The 25,148-nt window shown below is 41.1% G+C and overlaps 1 protein-coding gene across 5 annotated transcripts in view; it reads left to right on the top strand.

Annotated features, from left to right (window-relative positions):
• The window catches only part of SOX5 (SRY-box transcription factor 5), a 1,357,610-nt gene that overhangs the window by 252,357 nt on the left and 1,080,105 nt on the right, over positions 1-25,148 (top strand). For all 5 annotated transcript variants that reach the window (XM_060194518.1, XM_060194519.1, XM_060194513.1 and 2 more), the window contains exon 2: positions 22,353-22,419. The gene's annotated coding sequence lies outside the window, so the exon portion shown is untranslated. The remainder of the gene's footprint in view (positions 1-22,352; positions 22,420-25,148) is intronic.

Here is a 25,148-nt window from a genome sequence, read left to right as displayed (position 1 = left end):
GGTCACGTGGAGGTAGCAAAAATGGCCGCCTCCCGCTACGCACAGCAGCCCTCCATTTACCGAGGTGAAAAGAGGGCAAGAGAACAAGGGGAGGAATAAGAAGGGCTTTATAGGGCAAAAACCGGGAGTGACGAGCCGGGACAGGATTGGTTGGGAAGGGCATTTTGAGAATATCGTATTAACTCTCGCGGGAACTGGCACTAGCCTGAGGGAACATCTGCACAGCATCTCCCCCTTTCCTTATATCTAATGGCCACAGTATAGGAAATTTAGAGTGGAGCAGGCTTAAATGTTTTTTAAGGAATGCCATGCTCAGGTGGGAAGATGTAGGATGTTCTTGTGGGGGAGGGAAGACTTACATGGATGGCCACCAACCTTGTGAGATTTATGTGTCCCCCCTGTGCTCAACCCCTCTGTAGAGAGAGAGACTTACCTGGAGGGACTCAACTCATAGGTTAAGCTCTGCCAGGCTCCACCATCTCCTCACAATATGTCTACATCTTTTCCTATCTTTCTGTCTAGTCGTCGCATTAAGATGGTTCAATGTCTGTAAAAGACTCCATCTGTGAAAGAGGAATAGTAGTGTAGGGGTGAGCAGAAACCTTTTGGGCATAAACCTGAATGCTGTAACAAACAGGAAGGGACAAGTAGGGGAGCAGTAAGAGCCAGTGTGATGCCAAGGGAAGGCTTGGTTCGCAAAGGAGCATTTCCTGCCTCTGGGGCATCCCCTGTCTCTGGTTACCAAGCCTTTCTCAGCAGGACCCATCTCAGATGTTGGTTTCAATCCTCCAAGCTTTTCATTATTAGTTCTTACGTGCTAAGGAAGGGTGACTGAAGGAGGCAAATCACAACATCCATTTCATTGTGCCTTTGGGTGTAGGCAAATCACAACATCCATTTCATTGTGCCTTTGGGTGTATGTGTGCATGTTCACTTGCTTCACTATTGCCTGAGAGTGATATAATGGATATTATAGTTGTAGTAAGAAAATGAAGAAGAAGAAGAAGAAGAAGAAGAAGAAGAAGAAGAAGAAGAAGAAGAAGAAGAAGAAGATAAATGTGATATAAAGTACCCAGAATGTGTGATCTTATCAAAATGGTATAAAATGGTATAAAAATCTTTTTTTTTATTTCACTGAGTTTGAATTACATGAGCAACCTAAAGTCATTTTGTATATAGAAAGCCAGCTTCTATGAAATATGATTGAACTTGCCATTAGGAACTGCCATTTACATTAATGTTGAAGATTCATTAGTTTATTTTATGAGAGGGGAAAGAAAGGAAGTCCAAGAGCACCATGACACCCCAGTGAGTACTATGTAGTGTTAGAGTTTAAACCCTGGGCATCATTAATGGAAGTTTTGTATTCTTTTTTTAAAAATTGTATTTATTTATTACTGAATAGAGACAGAAAGAAATTGAGAGGTTAGGAGGAGGTAGAAAGGGGGAGAGAGAGAGACAACTGCAGCCCTGCTTCACCACTTGTGAAGTTTTCCACCTGTAGGTGGGGACCATGGGCTTTAACCTGGGTCTTTCATCACTGTAATATGTGCACTCAAGCAGGTGGCCCCCTATCCCTTGTATTCTTTTACCTGGTCTGTTGAGTCACTTTCCTAGCACTCGTGTATCTAGATCTTTGCCTATGGTGCTATTTGCTCTTCTCTCCAACTTTCCCACCCCCCCTCCCTCATTTCTCAAATGTCAGATCAAAACTACATTTCTGAAACCTTTCACTGACTAAACTGGTCCCATAGTTCTTCCTTTCTGTCTCTTTTCTCTGAAGACTTCAAGTATTATTTTTCTCTTCAGTTCACATATTGGTCAAATCATCTTCTGCCTTTTGAGATTTCTTCTGTTCTCTGTCTTTGAGTTATTATTAACATCTTCTATTATTGATTATGACCTTCTTGAAAATAGAGATGCTTGATATCTTAATGAGTCTCATGAAAATTGTTTCTTTTCATGTAGTTATCTTGAAAAGGGAAGTTTAAAGACTCTCATTGAGGGCAGAAAAATAGACCACATTTGGAAAGCATTTACTATTTATATATGCCTATCAGAGTAACAAAATGTTTTCTGAACAGTAGTAGCTCTCGTTTCTTCTTCATATACACATACAAAAACACCATGTTGAAGATTAGGACAAAATCTTTTTTTTTTTTTATAGAGATAGAGAAGAAGTGAGAGGGGAAAGAAAGAGGGTATGAGGGTATAACACTGAAGTTTCTTTCAGTGCACTAGGGGCCTTGCTTGACCTTGACTTGTACACATGACAAAGCAACATACTCTTCAAATTAACTGTTTTCCAGACTCACACCTATATCAAAATAGTTGGAGCAAGAGCCCTTTCATTGGTACCCAGTACAAAATAATTCTTAAACGGCAAGATATTTCCTGACTTTTATCTCTCTCTCTCTGCATTGTGTTATCTCTTTCTTTTGCTTTCTTCTTAGTTGACTTTTTTTTAAATTCAGGTGCTCCTCACTAATTTGTTTATGGTGAGGGAGGGCAATGGAAGGAAACAGAATGAAAAAGAGAGGGGGGAAGGAGGGAGAGAAAAATAGGAGGGGGAAAGCCCCAGAAATTGTTGGAATGGTCCACATGACTCCCCAGAACTGGTCAATAATTATTCAATCATTCAACCTTAACATGTAACAAGAGGAGGTGTGGACCAACCCCTCCTGAAACATGGAGGTGGGTTAGATGGTTCAGATGCTTTGACAATGAGAAGCTGAGTAATCCCTGTCATGACTCTGTATGTCTTATTTCAAATATATAGATAGGCCCCAAGCTTTGACATGTAATAACTTATTCAGAGATTCAACTGGCCCAGTACTTTTTGCTAATCACCCCTTGGCAGTATATTAGTAACTTTTTGTCGGGCTAGAGTCGTGAGAGGGAGAGATGACCCAGGAACTAAGCTCGTGGAGGCAAAACAATACAAATTTTTATTCATTTGAGTGCCCTAGAGTTGGGCACTAGCACACCTGGTTAAGCCACATGGCGCCAACCGCAATGGCCGGCATCAGCCTCTTGGTCTGCACACCTGCCCTCCTCCTGGTAGGGACACAGAAGAGACAAGATGGAAACAGAAGTGCCTTGACAATACCATACATGGTTAGGAAAGGCGCCAGGAATGGTATGGACCTCCCCAGCAACTGTTGCTAGGGGTTCAACTGGCAGGATTAGCAATACCCTGCTGGATTTAGGAAGGAGACCTTTAGTCATTTGTAAGACAAAGCAGAAGATTGATATGTAGATAATAAAGGGACAGGCCATAGTAGCAGGGAATGTAGGGTGGACCAGGCTTAACAAGACTGTCAGGCTCCAGAGGGAAGATGCAGGATGATTTTGTGAGGGAGGGATGACTTACATGTCTGCCAACCTTTTGAGGTTTATGTGTCTCCCTTTTTGCTCAACCTCTCCATAGAAAGGGAGACTTACCAGGTGAACTCACCTCTCAGGTCAACCCCTGCCAGGCTCCACCACATCCCCACAACCTCCCTGCAACTTTTTATTAAGCTGTGTTTGAGTATCAGGGTTTCAATAACAGCTTCCTTCCTAGGGATCTTGTATGTCTCTCCAATAGCAACCCTTCTTAGATATTCAGCACTTCCACTTCTGCATATAATCTCTTCTTTTCATTTATTTTTTAAAATAATCTTTATTTATTTATTTGTTTGTTTGTTTATTGGGTAGAGACAACCATAAATAGAGAAGGAAGGGGGAGATAAAGAGGGAGAGAGAGACAGAGAGATACCTGCAGCCCTGCTACAGCCTGCAAATATTTCCCTCTGCAGTTGGGGACTGGAACCCAGGTCCTTGCACATTGTAACATGTGCGTTCAACCAGGTACACCACCACCTGGCCCCTAATCTTTTCTTTATCAACCAAACTGGAAAATGAACCATTATTTGAATTTTTTTCATGCAAAATGAGTGACTGGATTGTCTTTCCTGCTAAGGCTGTGGCTTCAGACATCTTGTTTCCTCACCCAAGACTTTACCCCTGAATGCTGCCATAGCTCTTTGTGACTCCACAGTCACCCTACCTCCCTAGAAGATGCCAAGAGCTTGTTCAGCATAATGGTATTTTCAGAGGAAAGGAGAATTAACCCTTGAAATGAGTCTCCACTGTTTATGCCTCATGGCAGGTGCATAATTAAGCCTCAGGGGTTAGTCCATGACCTGCCACTAGAAGGGCACTAAGTTGACTGAGAAGAATAAGACAGAACAAGTGGGACTGTGGATAGAAGCCTGATTATTATTTTTTATTAGTGATTTAATAATGGTTAACAAGATTGTAAAGCTGTAGCAGGGATACAATTCCATACAGTTCTCACTACCAGAGATCTTTGTCCCATCCCCTCATTTGGAAGTTTCCCTCTTCTTTATCCCTCTGGGAGTAAGGACCAGAGAGAGATCTTTATGGGGAGCAGGTGGTGGGAATCCTGGTTTCTGTAACTGCTTCTTTGCTGGACATGGGCGTTGGAAGATGGATCCATACCCCCAGCCTGTTTCTGTCTTTACCTAGTGGGGTAGGGCTCTGGAGAGGGGAATCTTCAGGACACATTGGTGAAGTTGTCTGCCCAGGGAAGTCAGGATGGCATCATAGTAGCATGTGAAACTCAGTGGCTGAAAGGAGGTAAAATATAAAGCAGGAAAAAATGTTTAAAACCAGGAATCCAAAGGTAAGAATAGAGAAGATGAAACTAAGGGTCTTCATGTGTGAAGAAGCTAGGAAATATACATATATTTAAATTTTTAAAAATATTTATTTATTTTCCCTTTTGTTGTTCTTGTTGTTTAACATTGTTGTGGTTATTGATGTTGTTGTTGTTGGATAGGACAGAGAGAAATGGAGAGAAGATGGGAAGACAGAGAGGGGGAGAGAAAGACGAACACCTGCAGACCTGCTTCATCGCTTTTGAAGAGACTCCCCTCCAGGTGGGGAGCCGGGGACTTGAACCCGGATCCTTATGCCGGTCCTTGAGCTTTACGCCGTGTGCGCTTAACCCGCTGCACCACCACCCTACTCCCAGAAGTATATTTTAGGTATATTCCAAGGGGCACATGATGTTAGTAATTTTTGTCTGAGCCTGATAGCTACCATGCAGGTGTAGTAAAAGAATTGTCTGGGAAGATAGTTTCAGAGTTGAGAACAGAACTAGAAGGCTGGATCAGGTCAGAGAGTAGCACCCAAACATGAGGAAGGTATATAAATACCATTAACTGTTAACCCCACCTATGTGAACTAGGGCCCATATCTATCCATATTTAGCACATGAGACAGAGTAACCTCTTAGAGCTCCTGAGATGAAAGCATGGAGGTCCTGTTATCTCTGGTTCTTTCCAAAATCCAGGGCCAGGCCTACTCTTGCTTGAGCCTGCATCTGGCTCTTCAGCTTCTTCCTGCCCTCTTAGTGCCTGGAGAGACCACCCAACAACTCACTGCAACTTTAAAGAAAACTTTCTGGTCCTCCTTCTTCTGATCTAAGAATCCCAGAAGTCTAAGATGAAATATATGTATATGTATATATTGCTTAACATCACTGTATCTCTTGTGTGTTTTTTAATATATTGACATGTAATCTTTTTTAAAAAAAAAAATCCCTTTCCTGATGTTCTGGAATTCATTTCTTGCCTTATTTCTCTGCTAATGACTTTTCCAACTTTGAAGTAGTTAGATCACAGCTTCTGTATTAATACGTTTTAATGACTTTATTTTCTCCACTTCTCCTAACAAAGTATATTACAGATATTGCTCAACAATATATTTATTTAATTTGACTTAGTGCTCAGGGATGGGTTGAACTGCCCATGACACTGATTTGAGGATGAGAAATTGCATCCTTTTATAGCAGTGGCCTGAACACTGCTTTTTTGCTGCACTTTTACCTTGAGCTAATATCTGTAAAGTTGGTTGGCCAATTCACAGATGGGTATGCATTTCTTTTTATAATTTTAGTGTGTGTGTGTGTGTGTGTGTGTGTGTGTGTGTGTGTGTGTGTGTGTGTGTAATACCAGAGTACTGCTCAACTCTGGCATAAGATAGGATTGAACCACTGGGGCTTAAGACATGAAAGTCAGATGTGCTATTATTTCAGATGCAGTTGTTACCATTTTTATCCATCCAGTCTTTAAAAGTTGGTTGATGACTTTGAGATTCCTTTTTGTTTTCTAGAATCTACAGTTGGTTGTGCTCTCAAGACTTTTGCTTCTGATCAGGAAGAATGAATAGTATTATATTATACAAAGCATTAAAATATCCACTGCTGTCTTATCCGATCTTGATGTCAGTTATGTCATAGTTTTGATCCATGATGGCAGTATGCCTGCACAGGAAAATGAATCTTCCTCTGTAGAAATGTGTTTGAGTGACAATGAGAAATGGATGTGTAGGTTGTCTTTTTGTTCATGATCTATGATCTATGTGGAAGGTTTACTGTCTCTTCATCTGCTGAGTCCAGCTGTCAAAATACAATTTCCTCTTCAGTTTCTCATGAACATCAGCATCGAGGCATGGCTATCTTACTTTTTCATGTTAAAAAGCACTTGTACCTCCACAAGTCAGTGAAACATGTTAGGAGCCTTCCTTCAGCTGTTTAGATTTAGCTGCCTCTTTGAGGGCTTTTACACTCCTTTCTCTTTCCCACCCCACTTCCAGGAGGCAAACAAAGAAATATAATTTGCATCAGCTATAGAAATGCCTCTGAAATCACTGCTCTAAGTGTGCTGGGGATTTGGAATAGACATCCTGGGGGAAAAGGCAGGGGGTGGGATTTGGAATAGATATCCTTGGGGAGAGAGAAAACAGGGCAAAGGATTTGTTGACAAAAGAGTCTCAGATATATGTTGAGAGCACATCATTGTATGTATGAATTTCAATTCTGTGGGCTTCTCAGTAAAAAAAAAAGAAATATATATATATATATATATATATATATATATATATATATATGTAGGGTGGCTTTGTCTGTTTGAGGAGTTGGGCACAGTAGATGTGCAGTCATCTTTCTATTTAAAAAAATATTGTTTTAAGACAGAGAGACTAGACCTCTGCTCGCCCTGGCACAGATGTGGTGGTACCTGGGATTGAACCTTGTACTCTGGAACCTCAGGGGCACTTCTCTAACTATGATGTTACCCTGGCCCTCACTTTTTCTTATGTCTTTATTGGGGGATTAACGTTTTACAGTAGACAGTAAATACAATAGTTTGTACATGCATAACATTTCTCAGTTTTCCACATAATAATATAACCCCCACCAGATCCTTTGCCATCATGTAAATATTGAATTTGATTCTTTCTTTTCTTCTTTTCATTTTTTTTTTTAACCAGGGCACCACTCAGCTCTGGTTTATGGTGGTGTGGAGGATTGAGCCTGGGACTCTGGAGCCTCAGGCATGAGAGTCTGTTTGCATAACCATTATGCTATCTACCCTCACTCATTTTTTCATATTTCCCTTTTGGTGCACACCCTCTGTTCTTGCCCTGCTTCTCATCCCATGTGGTTCTGCTGGTTGATGCTGGGCAGTGCTCTATCACTTGGCCAATTCACCATGTTAGATTGAAGGACATTTGAATTCTCACTTTGGTGTGAACCACTCATAGATTTACCCTTTATGGTCAAGAGGTCAAGGATTCCACGTTAGCTTATGAACCACGTTTTCCCTGGAATAAACACAATACATCCTCTTGATTAGGAGGTTAGCTGTGAAAGAATGATTCCCACCAGTAGGTAGGTATTTGTTCATATTTAAGAGTGGGGCCAGGTGATGGTGCATCTGGTTGAGGTCACATGCTACAGTGCATAAGGACCCAGGTTCGAGTCCCTGGTCCCCACCTGCAGGGGAAAGCTTTGTGAGTAAAAGCACATCTGCAGGTGTTGTCTCTCTCCCTTTCTAGCTTTCCCCTCCTCATAAATTCTGGCTGTCTCTATCCAATAAATAAAGATAATAATAAAAAATTTAAAACATCCAATTGTAGGCAATGTAGGAACTTAATCATAGCTAAATCTATTCTTAAATCATATGAAACACTCTTTACAGACTCACAGAACTGCGTATTTGTGTGCTCAAGGATAATAATAATACTGGGATATGTTTCTGAGAAAAGACATGAGTAAAAATAAGGAAAAAAAATAATGGATTTGAGCCCAAGCAAATGCAACTCTATTATTCAATTATAGTATCTGACTGTGAATATACATGGGAGCTGTAGAGCAAGAGTTTTTATTTTATTTTATTTTTCTGAACAGTTTGGATCATAGACGATTTCATGCCTAAAAGGGGAAGTCTGTCACTCAGAACTGCAAGATAGAGGTTTAATTCTTCTAAAAAAAATATTCAGGGAGTACAAGATATATTTTGGGAATTGAAAATCATCCCGTTTGTACACTATTGCTATTTATGTTGAAAGTGAGTAAGGGATAGTGTCGCATGGACATGAAACCCGTGTCGTGTCCTTCATCTTTGTCATTTTGGATTGGTGGGAAAAGTTCAGCTTATGCATAATGAAAATGGACATGCTAGTTCTTACAGTTTCTTGTCTGGAACCTTCTATAAGTGAGTATCTGCAATAAAATACTATGGTTGGTTAGTTTCCCCCAGCCCCCCCCCCTTTTTGTTTTTATCAATTGCTACATTTGGCAAGTGGGTGAGTTTAAACCCGTGTCCTGGTTATATTCCAATGCAGATGAGAGATGATATTCCATCTGCCATGTTCCTATTTTGCCTTCCTTAAGGAAATGAAACATAGCTTCTTTCCCAAGCAGATTTTTGACGCAACTCAGATTTAAAATAAAAGTATTTTTATCCTTCATTGTATAGTTTGGTGTCAGCAGTCCTTGATTCTTTTTTTTTAAACACTATTTATTTATTTATTATTGGACAGAGACCGAGAGAAATTGATAGGGGAGGGGGAGATAGTGAGGGAAAGAGACAGAGAGACCCTTGTTGCCCTGCTTCACCACTAGTGAAGCTTTCCTCCTGCAACTGGGGACCAGGGACTTGAACCTGGTTCCTTGCCCACTGTAATGTATGTATTTATCCAGGTGCCCCCCCACACACACACACTGTCCATTAAGTTTCTCACAGAGTTTTAGTGAGAGACCTTAGGCAAGTTAGCTTTACTTTTTTTCCTTAATTCTAATGAAAGTGAACAAGGTATCAGAGAGTTGGAAAACTGGTAATGTTCTCATGCTTTGCATGGGCCAGACCTTGGGTTTGATTCTCCAGTGTTCTATAACAACAAGAAAGACAAAAAATGAAGTAGAACATATAAGTGGTGAAGAAGTCTTCTGGTCTCTCTTGCTTCCCCTCTAACATATACCCGCAAAGTGAACAATGGTTTATGATGTTGTTAAGTGTCTTTCAAGGTTTACTGGTAATTTTTAAATTCAGATTTCAGTAACTTTTCAGATAATGGTACACTTGAATAAACTAGAAAGCATGTTCTCTTCGACATGACTTTTAAGGTATCTTTGCCAAAAGATAGACATCTTGCTTTTCAGAGTTGTGTTACAACTCACTCTCCATTTCTCTTTTGTTTTCTCCTTACCTAATTACAGTTCTTTTCTCAGTCACCTTGACAGTGGAGGTATGGAAGCATATTCCCTTCTAGATGTGGGTAAATAGGAGAAAATCAGCAATACTATAGGAATCTCAATAGTATTAGTCACCAACAGTCTCTAGTTGACATTCACACAACCAATAGTATCAGAACACACATCCTTTTCATGTGATCATAGAACACATACCACAGTCAACCATATCCTGGATTAGAAAGTAAACCTCAACAGATTTGATTGAGTGAAAATCATATGAAATATATTGGCCACTGAGGAATGGAGTTAGAAGCCAATAACAGGAAAATGTCTGAACTCTTAAAACTTGAATTATACATAGCCTATGAGTTTCAAAGGAGGTCTCAAGGGACATAGAATATACTAGACAGCAGGGAAATAAAAATGTGACATCAAAATTTCTAAGTCACAGGTTAAAGGAATGCTGAGTAGGGAATTTTATAGCAGTGAATGCATTCCCTAGAAAAATAGAAAAAAAGTTTTGGGGGCACAGCATAGTGGTACTGCAAAAGAGCTTCATGCCTGAGGCTCCAAGGTCTTGGGTTCAATCTTCAGCACCCTCATTCACCAGAGATGGAGATAGAGAGGGAAAGAGGCAGAGAGACACCTGCAACCCTGCTTTACCACTCATGAAGATTTCCCCCTGCAGGTGAGGACCAGAAGCTTGAACATGGGTCCTTGCACAATGTAATTTGCTCAACCACCACCTGACACCTCAATAATGTGGTTTCTATTTCAAGAATCTGGAAGATCTAGATAGACCACAGCAGTCATACTAAGAACAAATACTAAGAAATTGTACTAAGGACAAAGGTAGAATGAAAGCAGAAAAATAATCAGTGGGAAAGTCTAGCTATTTGAAAAGACTGATACATTTGACAGAATTCTAGCAAGGCGAGCAGAAGAAAATGATAGAAGACACACTTTACTATGATGAGGAGTAAGGAGGAAATATGATTAAACATCTGTGGACATCAAAATTATTCTATGGGAACTTATATAACAATTACACAAGCTCCTATTAGTTTCACAAATTAGATGAAATGGGCTGAGTCCTAAGTAGAGAAAAAAACCACAAACTACCACAGTTCATCCAGTACTAATGAGATAATTTGAATAGCCCTATAATGATTAAGGAAATTGAGTTTGTAGTTTTAAAGCTTCCATTAAAAAGAAGTAGCAAGTCTCAGGTGGTTGTACTAGAGAATGCTAACAAACCTTGAAAGAAGGAACACCAATTCCACATACTTTTTTCCCCTGAAAGCCATTCGCCCTATGAAAGTGGTATGCTCAAATATCAAAAATAAGCAGATACTGTGTCAAGAAATAGAGATCCATATCTATCAAGAACACAGATACAAAAAATTCTTAACCAATTATTAACAAATAGGCTTCAATTATCTATTTTTTTAAAAAAAGGAATTCTAAGGGGTTGGGAGATGGCTCATCCAGTAGAGTGCACTTTTTCATGCACAGGGATCAGGATTTGAGCCACTGGGCCCATAAAAGCATCATGCTAAAGGGAGAACTTTATAAGTAGAGGATCAGTGTTGTGGCATTTCTCCTTCTCTCTATGTGTGTCTTTCCCTTTCTCTCCCTCTCTCTCACCCTCAGTCAAATAAAAAAAGAAGAAAAGGGACTCCATTAGAAATAATAAAATCTGTTATTATTGACTATTAAAATAACCCTAGTGGAAAAAGGAGAATGAATGAGAATGGGGGGGGAGAGAGAGAGAGAAAGAGAGAAAGAAAGAGAGGGTGAAAGAGACAGAAAGAGAGAGAGGAGAGAAAGAATCTATACAACAATCAAACTTGGTTTATTCTGTGAATGCAATGCTGATTCAGAACTTGAAAATCTGTTGGTGTGATTAATTAATATTAATTGGCCAAAGAAGCACTATATACATTATCCTAGCAGGTTGTTTTTGTTTTTTTTTTAAGAATATGACAGAACACAATACCCATTCATGATAAAATCTCTTAGAAAAAATAGTGACAGAATTTTTTTTATCTGTATCTGAGTATATATATTCTTGGCAGGGATTCATCACTGCAGGCCAGTAGTTCATTTTTTCTTCTCAGTTTCAAAGAATGAGACTGAGATACAAGTGCAAGCTCTAAGTAATACAATAACCAAATGCACAATTTCACGTACTCGATTTATAATTTTATTAAAATATAGGACTACAAGGTCAGGAGACACTCAGATGGTAAAGCACATGCCTTACTATGTGTGAGGCTCTGAACTGACCCACAGAACAACATGGAGCTTCTGGAACAGCACCAGAACAGCTCTGTGAAGCCTTGCTTTAGCGTCTCTCCATCCTCACTTCATGTCTGTCTATTCCTCCCTTTATCTCCCTTTGTGTGTGTCTATATTCTATATATTTAGTGAATATATATAATATGCATAACATATGATATACATATATATTACTTTTAATAATGACTGTCTGAATTTGCTCCCTCTCATAAGAAGGTTGAGAATGTCTCTGATTTCCATTCTCTTTCAATGGAGTACTAGAATGTCTAGATGGTACAAACAGGCAGGAAAAAATATCCAAAGCATAGATACTAGAAAGGATAAAATAAAACCATTCCATTTTGCAAATGTCAATATTATTTATCTTAAGGAACTTGGAAAAAAATCAAAGTAGTGAGTTCAACAAAGTGTCTGGTTATAAGATAAACATACAAAAATAATTTATATGCCTATAAAACGATAGCATACACCAAAGCAAAAATTAAAGATATTTATAATCACTCAAAATAGACATTTCACTATCAGCCTAATGATACACATGCAAGACTTAAATGCAGAAAGGCACATAGTACTGCTAAATGATCTAAATAAATAGATGCAGAATATCCTGAATTGAAGACTGTTATTTCTCTTTAAAACTGTTAGACAATTTTAACACATTCCTGCCAAAATCACAATACTAGTTTCATAGTCATAGGCAGACATATTCTAGAGTGTACATATAAAAGAAACTGAACCGTAATAGCTATAATGTTGGGGTAGGGAGACACCATAAGTGTGATGCAAAAAGACCTTCATGCCTAAGGCTCTGAAATCCCAGGTTCAGTTCCATGAACCACCATAAGCCAGAGCTGAGCAGGGCTCTGGTGTATCTCTCTCTCTCTTTCTCTCTCTCTGTCTCTGTCTCCTTCCTTTCCTATATCATTCATTAATTATAAATAAACATACATATTAAAAATATGTATAATGTTTTGAAATAGAAAAAAACTAAGTGTGTGGGGATTAATTCATCCAATTTAAAAATTCATTATATAGTTATAGAAATCAAGACTAGGTAGGGGGCTTGGCAGTGGCTCACCACATTAAGTGCACATGGTACAAAGCAAAAGGACTAGCGTTAGAATCCTGGTTCGAGCCTCAGGCTCCCCACCTACAGGGAAGGGTCTCTTCATAAGGGGTGAAGCAATTCTGCAGGTGTCTTTCCCTCCCCCGTGGATGTCTCTCTCTTCTATCCAACAGCAATGGCAGAATGACAACAATAACAATAATAACAACAAGCACAACAAAAATGGGATGGTGGCCTCCAGGAGCAGTGAATTTGTTTATTTATTTATTCATTCATTTATTTATCTATCTATCTTTTTAAAAAAGGAGACATTAACAAAACAATAGGATAAGAGGGGTACAACTCCACACAATTTCCACCACTAAATCTCCCTATCCCACCCCCTTCCCTGATAGCTTTCCTATTCTTTATCCCTCTGGGAGTATGGACCCAAGGTCATTATGGGATGCAGAAGGTGGAAGGTCTGGCTTCTGTAATTGCTTCCCCACTGAACATGGGTGTTGACAGGTCGATCCATATTCCCAGCCTGCCTCTCTCTTTCCCTAGTAGGGTGGGGCTCTGGGGAAGTGGAGTTCCAGGACACATTGGTGGGGTCCTCAGTCCAGGGAAGTCTGGTCTGCATCATGCTGGCATCTGGAACCTGGTGACTGAAAAGAGAGTTAACATACAAAGCCAAACAAATTGTTGAACAATCATGGACCTAAATGCTGGAATAGTGCAGATTAAGTGTTGGAGGGTACTCACTGAAGACTATTGTGTACTTTTGCTTTCAGGTATATATTTTGCCCTAGTTTATGGATACATGTGAACATATGCTCTATCTCATGAGACCGGTCTATAGCTAGGTTTTGGGACTTTGTTAGAAAGTGAACCCCCTGGAATGGAATTAGAGAATATTATAAAAGGAAAGGTCTAGCCCAAGTAATGAAGCTGAAGGGTTGTCACTTCCACACCTGAAGTCTCTGGACACAGTCTGAAGTGAAGCATGCTGAGGTGGTACTTGTTGTGTTGATTAGGTTGGGATGGGCAGATGCAATATTATTTGGTATGAATTAAGAGAAGTATGCAGGAAAGTGCACCCCACCCTAAGGTTCCAGGACTGGGGGGAAATATAGGCTCTTTAGTGGAAATGTAAGGTTACTGTTGTCTTAGGGTTCAAGACAACAATATATAGTTATTGTTGTAATCACATTGTTATGTAATTTGAAACATCGCTTTGTTAGGATTTGCTGTATAATACCCAACATCACCATAATTAATGTTCTTTGACATTATATGTATATAGCTGTGCCACCAGTTGCTTCTGTTCTCCCTGGTCTAGGTTTTTGAGAGAAGCAACATATCAAACACTCAGCCTATGTATTAAAAAGACTCAGTCTGTGCTTTAAAAAGTTTGAGACATACAATCAATTTTCCCCTCATATTAATTAAATAGATATTTATATGACTACAAATTAATAGGAGTGTACATAAACACCATTCCCATGACCTAAAGACTATATCCCATCCCACCCCCCCCTACCTCCCCCGCCACCCCGCCACCTCCCCCACCACACCGGAAAGCTGAATATCCACCCTCACCCTCACCCCAGGGTTTTTACTTTGGTGCCCTACTCCAGATTTAGTCAAATCCTGCTTTTAGTTACCCTTTCTGTTTTTCTTTCTCAACTTCTGTTGATGAGTGAGATCATCCCATAGTCATCTTTATCTTTCTGACTTAGCTCACTTTAACCCTAACAAAAGGACTTTTCAAAGTTAACCCAATTACCAAATAATGTGATGATAACATTAACTATCCATTGTCTTTTTGAACCTTAAGACAGCAGGAACCTCACATCTCCACTATAGAGCCTCTACTTCCCCCAGTCCTGGAACCATTGGATAGGGCCCACTTTCCCGTATGCCTCTCCCAATCCATATCAAATAATATTGCATCTGTCGATAACAACCTAAACAACACAATGATGGCCACCTCAATATGCTTCACTTCAGACTGTGCCCAGAGACTTCACATGTGGAATGACAACCCTTCAGCTTCATTACTCGGGTGAGATCTTTCCTTTCATAGTATACTCTAATTCCATCTCAGGTGGTTCACTTTCTAACAAAGTCCCAAAACCTAGATATACACCAGTTTCTGTGAGAGAGAGCATATGTTCACATGTATCCGTAAACTACTGCAAAATATATACCTGAAAGCAGAAGTACACTAGAGTTTGCAGTGAGTACCCCCCCTAACACTTCCTCTCCACTATTCCAAGCTTTGGATCCATGATTGCTCAACAATTTGTTTGGCTTCATATGTTAACTTTCTTTTCAGTCACCAGGTTCCAGATGTCATCAGGATTCTGGCCAGGCTTCCATAGACTGAAGACCCCACCAATGTGTCCTGGAGCTCACTTTCCCAGAGACCCACCCAACTAGGGAAAGAGAGAGGCAGACTGGGAGTATGGACTGACCAGTCAACGCCCATGTTCAGCAGGGAAGCAATTACAGAAGCCAGACCTTCTACCTTCTGCAACCCACAATGACCCTGGGTCCATGCTCCCAGAGGGATAGAGAATGGGAAAGCTATCAGGGGAGGGGGTGGGATATGGAGATTGGGTGGTGGGAATTGTGTGGAGTTGTACCCCTCCTACCCTATGGTTTTGTTAATTAATACTTTCTTAAATAAAAAAATAACAAATAAAAAAAATAAAAAAAATAATTCCTTCTAGCTCTGTCCAAGAAGGGTCAGAGAAGGTGGGTTCATTGTTCTTAATAGCTGCATAGTATGCCATTGTGTATATATACCACAGCTTTTTCAGCCACTCATCTGTTGTTAGGTACATGGGTTGCTTCCAGGTTTTAGCTATTGCAAATTGTGCTGCTATGACCAAAGGTGTACAGATATCTTTTTGGTTGGGTGTTATGGAGTCCTTGGGTTATATCCCCAAGAGAGGAATCACTAGGTCATATGGTAGGTCCATGTCTAGACTTGTGAGAGTTCTCCAGTTTGCTCTTCACAGAAGCTGAACCAGTTTACATTCCCACCAGCAGTGCAGAAGGGTTCCTCTGTCCCCACAGCCTCTCCAGCATTTGTTGCTGCTGTCCTTTTTGATGTATGCCATTCTCACAGGGGTGACATGGTATCTCAATATTGTCTTTATTTGCATTTCTCTGAAAATCAGCGACCTGGAGCAATTTTTCATGTGTTTGTCAGCCTTTTGGATATCTTCTGTAGTGAATGTTTTGTTCATATTCATATTTTCTCCCCATTTTTGGATGGGGTCATTTGGTTTTCTGATGCTCAGTTTGCTGAGCTCTTTGGTGATTATCCTTTGTCTGATATATGGCATGTGAAGATCTTCTCCCATTCTGTGAGGGGTCTCCTTATTTGTGTGATAGTTTATTTGGCTGTGCAGAAGCTTTTCAATTTGATGTAGTCCCATTGATTTGTTTCTGATTTAGTCTTCCTTGCAATTGGGTTTGTTTCATCAAAGATGTCCTTGAGGTTTAGGTTGGAAAGTGTTCCACCAATGTTTTCCTCTAAGTATTTGATAGCTCTGGTCTAACATCCAGGTCCTTGATCCATTTGGAGTTGATTTTTGTTTTTGGTGAGATAAGGTGGTTCAGTTTCATTCTTCTGTATGTTTCAACCCAGTTTTCCCAGAACCATTTATTGAAGAGAACCTCCTTCCTCCATTTAATATTTTTGCCCCCTTATCAAAGATTAGATGTCCATAGGTGTGGGGGGTTAATTCTGGGCTTTCAATTCTATTCCACTGCTCTGTATACCTATTTTTTTTTCTAGTACCAGGCTGTTTTGATGATGATTATGGCCTTTTAATATAGTTTGAGATCTGGGAGTGTGATACCTCCATTTCTGTTTCTTTTCCTCAAGATTTTTTGGCAATGCTGGGTGTTTTCTGGTTCCAGATAAATGACTGTAGTTTATGTTCTATTCTCTTAAAGAAGCTTGGTGGAACTTTGGTGGGTATTGCGTTAAATTTGTATATGGCTCTGGGGAGAATATTCATTTTGATGATATTTTTTCTTCCAATCCATGAACATGAGATGTCTTTCCATTTCTTGGTATCAGTTTCTATTTCCTTGAATAGTGACTCATAGTTTTCACTTCTTTGGTCAGGTTTATTCCTAGTTATTTTATTGATTTTGCTGCAACAGTGAATGGGAGTGATTTCTGGATGTCTTTTCCTTCAGATTTAGTGTTTGCATAAGGAAATGCCACTGATTTTTGTACATTGATTTTGTAGCCTGACACCTTGCTATATTGCTTAATAACTTCCAGTAGTTTCTGCTGGATTCGTTACGTTTTTCTATGTATACTATCATATCATCTGCAAATAGTGAGAGTTTGACTTTTTCCTTTCCAATCTGTATTCCTTTGATTTCTTTCTCTTGCCTGATTGCTATGGCAAGAATTTCCAGTACTATGTTGAAGAGTAATGAGGATAGTGAACAGCCCTGTCTAGTTCCAGATCTGAGGGGGAATGCTTTCAGCTTCTGTCCACTGAGTATGATGTTGACTGTTGGTTTTCTATATACGGACTCCACTATCTTGAGGAATTTCCCATCTATTCCCATTTTTTGTAGTGTTTTGAGCATGAATAGGTGTTAGATCTTGTCAAAGGCTTTCTCTGTATCTATTCAGATAATCATGTGGTGTTTGGTTTTGCTTTTATTGATGTGGTGAATGACATTGATAGACTTATGTATGTTGAACCAGCTTTGCATTCCTGGGATAAATCTCAGTTGGTCGTGATGAACAATCTTTTTGATATACTGCTGTATTGGTTGGCCAGGATCTTGTTTAATATTTTGGTATCTATGTTCATCACAGATATTCATCTGTAGTTTTCCTTTTTTGTTGTGTCCCTACCTGCTTTCGGTATCAGGGTGATGTTGGCTTCATAAAAGGTGGAAGAGAGTGTTCCTGTTTCTTTGATCTTGTGGAAAAGCTTTAGAAGTATAGGTATTAACTGTTTCCTGAAGGTTTTGTAGTATTTGTTTGTGAAACCATCTGGTCCAGGACTTTTGTTGTTGGGTAGATTCTTAATAACTGTTTCAATTTCTTTGTCTGTGATTGGTGCATTTAGGTTTTGTAGTTCTTCTAGGTTCAGTTTTGGAAGGGCATATGTTTCTAGGAATTCTTCCATTTCTTCCAGATTTTCTAGCGTGGTGGTGTATAGTTCTTCATAGAAGTTCTGCATGATTTTCTGAATTTCTGTGGTGTCAGTTGTGATATCTCCTTTATTGTGTACAATTCTATTAATTTGAGTGTTTTCCCTTTTTGTTTTAGTAAGTATGGCTAGGGATTTGTCAATCTTGTTTAATTTTTCAAAGAGCAGTGAATTTTTATTGCAGACACCAAGCCCCAGTGATAACCATGGAAGCAAAAAAAAAAAATTGACACATGGACATTGTCAAATGATTGCTGACTCAGAAAGTTACATAATTACATATAGGCACAGTTTCCAAAATTTGTATATACTTATCACTTTAGTAAAGCTGTTCTCTTTGTATAATTAAGTGATTTTTATTTTGCTATAAACTATATGGTCTCCAACAATGCAAGATAAAATAAATGTTTAGCAAGACTGGACTATATATCTGAGTATGTATAATCTAAGAAAAGGGGAAACAGTTAAAAATCAATCAAGAGTCAAGGACAAGAGTGTGAAATGTTTTCAATGAATTACTACCTTGTTAGGCCTAGCCTACAGTAATCAAATACGCAATTGATTTTGAATAATACCTGGTTAGGATTCAGACATTAAACAGTTTAAACGGCCAGGATCAACTGGTTTTTTACAAAGGTGTGAAACCAGTTCAACAAAGAAAGCACACCCTTGACAAGAAATGGAGTTGAGACATTGTGGACATATATGGGCAACATTTACAGATTGTTATTTTGTCTTATTTTATTTATTTTTTAGCCAGTGCACTACTCAGCTCTGGCTTTTGATCGTGCAGGGGATTAAATTTGGGACTTCGGATCCTCAGTCATGAGTCTCTTTGCACCACTATTATGCTGTCTACCCCTGCCCCATTTACAGCTTTTATAAAAAATAGCTCTGAATAGATCATGAACTGAAATGCAAGTCTTAACATCATACACATTTTATGAGAAAGGAAGTCCTCAGAATCTCTTGGACTGGCAAAAGTCATGTTTGGTCCATAATACAATGAGCATAATCCACACCAGGAAAAAGAGTTCCAAAAAATTGATTTTTTGGGGGTCAAAGGTTAAAGCTTTTACTCTATGTAAAGCCCCATTTAAATGAAAAGCTAGGGTCCAGGTGGTGGTGCACCTGGTTGAGCACACGCTACAATGCGCAAGGATCCAGGTTCGAGCCCCTGGTCCCCACCTGCAGAGGGAAAGCTTTGTGAATGGTAAAGCAGTGCTGCAGGTGTCTCTCTGTCTCTTTCCCTCTCTACCTCCCTTCCCTCTTGATTTCTAAGTGTCTTGATCAAATAAATAAAAATTATAAAAAAATAAATGAAAAGCTATAGACTGTTTGAAGGACAATTAGTAAGGGTATACATACTCTCAAAATACTACAGAAAAAGAAGACACCTACTTAGAAAACCAACAGAAGGCAGGAGGCAACGTATCATGGCAAAGCTTATACAGATAGCAAATAGGCACATAAAATATTCACCATCACTAATCATTAAAGAGTCAACATGACTAAATAGTGACAACACCAAACGCTGGCAAGAATGCAGACACTGGCTCATCCTGCATGGCTGCTGGGAGGAGAAAATGGGATAACCTTTTTGGAAAAGAGTTTGGCAGGTTTTTATAGAAAACTTAGCATGAAACAACCATACACCTCAGTTACTGCACTCCTGGGCATTTTTCCCAGGGAAAAGGAAATGTATGTTCACACAAAACCTTGCATACCCATGTGTGTAACAGCTTCATTCACAGTAACCCCAAACTAGAAACAATGCATTGTCCTTCAAGGCTTAAACTAACCATTGATAACAAATTGGCAGTACAAGTGAAGGAAGTAGTGGAACCAGTTGGTCCATCAATAATTTTTAAATCATGATAATTTTCTGGATATCATCTAAATCAGAATACTGTTTATATTATTGCCTTTGCATAAATTTATTTGTAGCTATTTAAAAAAAAAAGACTGATGGACCATTGGTTGGCAATACTGTTTAACATTTGAGAGTAAAACTTTACATGTCCAGGGGCCGAGCAGTGGCACACCTGGTTAAGTGCTCACATTACAGTGTCCAAGGACCCAGGTTCAAGCCCCTGGTCCCCACCTATAGGGGAAAGTTTCATGAGGAGCGAAGCAGGACTGCAAGATGTCTCTATGTATCTCTCACTTTCTTCCCCTCCCCTCTCAATTTCTGTCTCTGCCCAGTGATTAATTAATTGATTAATTAAAGAATCCTATACATGTCTATATTATTGTACCCACTGATAAAGTTACTTACCAATATAATATATATCTTTTGAGATACCATAGCAATTCTCCGTCATATATAGTGCTGGGATTGAATCCAGACCTCACACAGGCAGAGTATGAACTCTATACTGAGTCACTTCTTTAGCCCTATTGTGTTCTATTATTATTATTATCTTTATTTATTGGATAGAGACATACAGAAATTGAGGGATCTACACTGAGTCACTTATTTATCCCTATAGTGATGATGATTATTATCTTTTTTATTGGCTAGAAACAGTAAGAAATGAAGAGGTCCACACTGAGTCACTTCTTTGACCCTATAGTGTTATTATTATTATTATCTTTATTTATTGGATAGACACAGTCATAAATTAAGAAGGAAGGGGATGATAGAGAGGGATAGAGACAGAGAGACACCTGCAACACTGCTTCACCACTCACAAAGCTTTCCCCCTACAGGTGGGGACTGGGAGCTCAAACCTGGGTATTTGTGCATTGTAGCATGTGTTCTCAACAAGGTACAACAACACCCTGCTCCCCCATAGTCTTCTTAAAATAACAACATTATAAAATCATTAATAGATGAATGGTTTTCAGGGTTACAGAAAAGGTGGAGTGAGAGGAAAATGAGTGTGACTATGGTTACAAAAAGCAATAAGAGGAATGGAATTTATCTTGACTTTATCCAGTGAGTACCTTGGCTTTGATATTGTACTGTAGTCTCTAAAGATGTTATCTTTGGTTCCCGGGAACACAGCAAAGGGCAAGGGGGATGTCTCACAATGGTAGGTGATATGTTTTGCAAGCTTGTAAGCACAGGGCCTTTGCACATGCTGTTCCTACTGCCTGGGATTTTCCTCTCTCTGACTTACTTTATCCTATCATCTGCTCAGATGTCACAGACACTTTTTTTCTTATTTGTGTCCTTTATCTAAAATAGTACACATCATATAACCTTCTCTAGATTTGTATTACTATTATTGGAAATAGACCACTTCTTCTTTATTTTTATAATTAATTAATTAATTTTTTGGCCAGGGTTGTTGCTGGGGTTCGTGTCTGCACTATAAATCCACTGCTCCTGTAGGCCATTGGGGGTGGGGTAGGGATAGGACAGAGAGAAATTGAAAGGGAGGGGAAGACAGAGAGCCTGAGAGTGGGAGAGAAAGATAGACACCTGCAGACCTGCTTCACTACTTGTGACCCTGCTACAGGTGGGGAGACAGGGCCTTGAATAGGAATCCTTGCAGGGGTCCTTGTGCTTCTGGATTATGTGCATTTAACACCATGTGGTACCGCCCAGCCCCCAACTACTTCATTTTTAGATGTTCTCTTGAATTTTTTTTGATCACTAAATTAATTATTTTGAATTGCCACCAGAGTTATTGCTGTGGCTCAGTACCTGCACTTTGGATCCACTGTTTCCAGTGATCACTTTCAACTTTTTTTTCCTTTATATTTTACTGGATAGGATAGAGAGAAATTGAGGGTGGGGCCAAGAAACGGAGAAGGAGATAGGTGGGGAGCAGGAGCTCAAACCCAGGTCTTTGCACATGGTGCTATGTGCATTTAACCAGGTGCACCATGGTCCAGTCCCACCTTCTACATTAATTTAAAAATAATGATTGCAGTGTCTATGCATATATATATATATATATATATATATATATATATATATATATGTCATGGGGTAGATTTCAGGTGTGAAACATTGACTGTCAGCATGTAGGTCCTGTTTGTCCTGTCTGAAACCTGGAGCCTTTTGGTTTAAATAAATAAATAAATAAATAAATAAACCAAACAGATGCACTCTCTCTTTTCCTTTCATTGGCTGCTCGGTTATCTGTCTAGGTGGAATTTAAGACTCTATAATGGTAGCTGTTCTGCTCTCTCATCCTTGGCTTATTACTGGTGTCTCCCCAGTCAAGATTTCAAAGAGTTGACCTCAGCATTACACACCAGGCAGCTGCCTCCGAATGACCTAGCTCTCCTTCTCTTCCAGGCTGTTTAATTACCCCGTGGTGTAGAGGCAAGCTTCAGGAGGATCCAAGTCTCCCTGCATGTGGCAGGTATGTTTCAGTCTTCACACTGAGTGCACGAGAAATGTATCTTTCAGTTTTCTTTTAAAACTACATCGAAATGACCTTCAACCTGTCATTTAACTACAGGGCAGCAATGGATAGGGGCCTGTGCATCCTGGGAGGGCCACGCTTTCTCCTCCATCCTCTTCTCTCCTCCTCTCCCTGCTCAGTACCTGTGGGATGCTGCAGATGCACATTTGGATGATTTTACAAAGAACTTCTGCTCTCCTTTGATTTTTTTTGTAAATGACTGATTTAATATTGGTGTATAAAATTACAAGGTAACAGGGATATAATTCTTTTTTATTGTTGTAGTTATTGATATCGTCATTGTTAGATAGGACAGAGTAATGGAGAGAGGAGGGGAATACAGAGGAGGGGGAGAGAAAGATAGACACCTGCAGACCTGCTTCACCACTTGTGAAGCGACTCCCATGAAGGTAGGGAGCTGGGGGCTCAAACCGGGATCCTTAAGCCGGTCCTTGCGCTTTGCGCCACCTACACTTAACCCACTGTGCTACCGCCTGACTCCCAACAGGGGTACAATTCTACACTGTCCCCACCCCCAGAGTTCTGTGTCCCCATTCCCTCCATTGGAAACTGCAGTAGTTCTAAGAAGGTCTCAGATATGAGTTGACTATTATTTCCATATATATATTTGCCCATTTTTTTCCTATGGTCCTGCCTTCTCTTCCTTTCTAAGTCATACCTATACCTATTTGCTACTTCCATGTGCCCCTCCTTTTTTCCTCTTCTTTTTCCAGGTCTTGGTGGAATTAAGAGTCCTGAGCCCTCTGGTCATCTTCCTCTAACATTTCTCCCCTTCTGGGAGTATGGACCAGAAATCTTTTTTCTTTTCTTTTCTTTTCTTTTCTTTTCTTTTCTTTTCTCTTCCTTCCATTTCCTTCCCCTCCTTTTCCTTCCCTTCCCTTTCCCTCCCCTCCCCTCCCCCTTCCCTCCCCTCCCCTCCCCTGCCCTCCCCTTCCCTCCCCTTCCCTCCCCTCCCCTCTCCTCCCCTTCCCTCCCCTCCCCTCCCCTCCCCTTCCCTTCCCTTCCCTCCCCTCCCCCTTCCCTTCCCTCCCCTCCCCTCCCCTCCCCTTCCCTCCCCTCCCCTCCCCTTCCCTCCCCTTCCCTCCCCTCCCCTCTCCTCCCCTCCCCTTCCCTCCCCTTCCCTTTCTTCCCCTTCCCTCCCCTCCCCTCCCCTTCCCTTCCCTCCCCTCCCCTCCCCCTTCCCTCCCCTTCCCTCCCCTCCCCCTTCCCTCCCCTCCCCTTCCCTCCCCTCCCCTCCCCTCCCCCTTCCCTCCCCTTCCCTCCCCTCCCCTCCCCCTTCCCTCCCCTCCCCTTCCCTCCCCTCCCCTCCCCTCCCCTTCCCTCCCCTCCCCTTCCCTTTCTTCCCCTTCCCTCCCCTCCCCTTCCCTTTCTTCCCCTTCCCTCCCCTCCCCTCCCCTCCCCTCCCCTCCCCTCCCCTCCCCTCCCCTCCCCTCCCCTTCCCTCCCCTCCCCTCCCCTCCCCTCCCCTCCCCTTCCCTCCCCTCCCCTCTCCTCCCCTCCCCTTCCCTCCCCTTCCCTCCCCTCCCCTTCCCTCCCCTCCCCTCCCCTCCCCTTCCCTCCCCTCCCCTCTCCTCCCCTCCCCTTCCCTTTCTTCCCCTTCCCTCCCCTCCCCTCCCCTTCCCTCCCCTTCCCTTCCTTCTCCTCCCCTCCCCTCCCCTTCCCTCCCCTTCCCTTCCTTCTCCTCCCCTCCCCTTCCCCTTCCCTCCCCTCCCCTCCCCTTCCCTCCCCTTCCCTTCCTTCTCCTCCCCTCCCCTCCCCTTCCCTCCCCTTCCCTTCCTTCTCCTCCCCTCCCCTCCCCTCCCCTTCCCTCCCCTCCCCTTCCCCTTCCCTCCCCTCCCCTTCCCCTTCCCTCCCCTCCCCTTCCCCTTCCCTCCCCTCCCCTTCCCTCCCCTCCCCTCCCCTCTCCTCCCCTCCCCTTCCCCTTCCCTCCCCTTCCCTTCCCTTCCCTTTCCTTTCCTTCCCTTCCCTTCCCTTTTTTTTCTCTTCTTTATTGGGGGGATTAATGGTTTACATTTAACATTTTGTACATGTGTAGCATTTCTCAGTTTTTGGCATAACACTCTAACCCCCCACCTTGTCCTCCCCTGCCAGCATGTTCCAGGACCTGAACATGCCCCTCCCCACCCCAGAGTCCTTGACTTTGGTGCAATGCACCAACTCCCGTCCAAGTTCTGCTTTGTGTTTTCCCTTTTGTTCTTATTTGTCAACTTCTGTCTATGAGTGAGATCATCCCATATTAACCATTCTCTTTCTGGCTTGTCTCACTTCACATGATTCCTTCAAGCTCCATCCAAGATAAAGTGAAGAAGTTGAATTCACCATTTTTAGTAGCTGAGTAGTATTCCATTGTGCATATAGACCACAACTTACTCAGTCACTCATCTGTTTTTTTGGGGGGAGGAGGGATGCAGAAGGTGGGAGCTCTGGCTTCTGTAATTTCTTCTCTGCTGGCCATGGATGCTAGCAGGTGGATCCATACCACTAGCCTGTTTCTGTCTTTCCCTAGTGGGGCAGGGCTGTGGAAAGGTGAGGTTCCAGGACATATAGGTAAGCTTGTCTGCCCAGGGAAGTCAGGATGGAGTCACAATCTGCTCTCCTTTTCTAATTTCTTCCTGGAATGCCCTGGAATGCCCACATGGCTCTTGCTGAGCCAAAAGGAGCTCTCTC

Source organism: Erinaceus europaeus, chromosome 7 (assembly GCF_950295315.1).
Source record: "Erinaceus europaeus chromosome 7, mEriEur2.1, whole genome shotgun sequence".
Taxonomy (NCBI): Eukaryota; Metazoa; Chordata; class Mammalia; order Eulipotyphla; family Erinaceidae; genus Erinaceus; species Erinaceus europaeus.
This window is presented reverse-complemented; position numbering and strand designations above follow the sequence as displayed.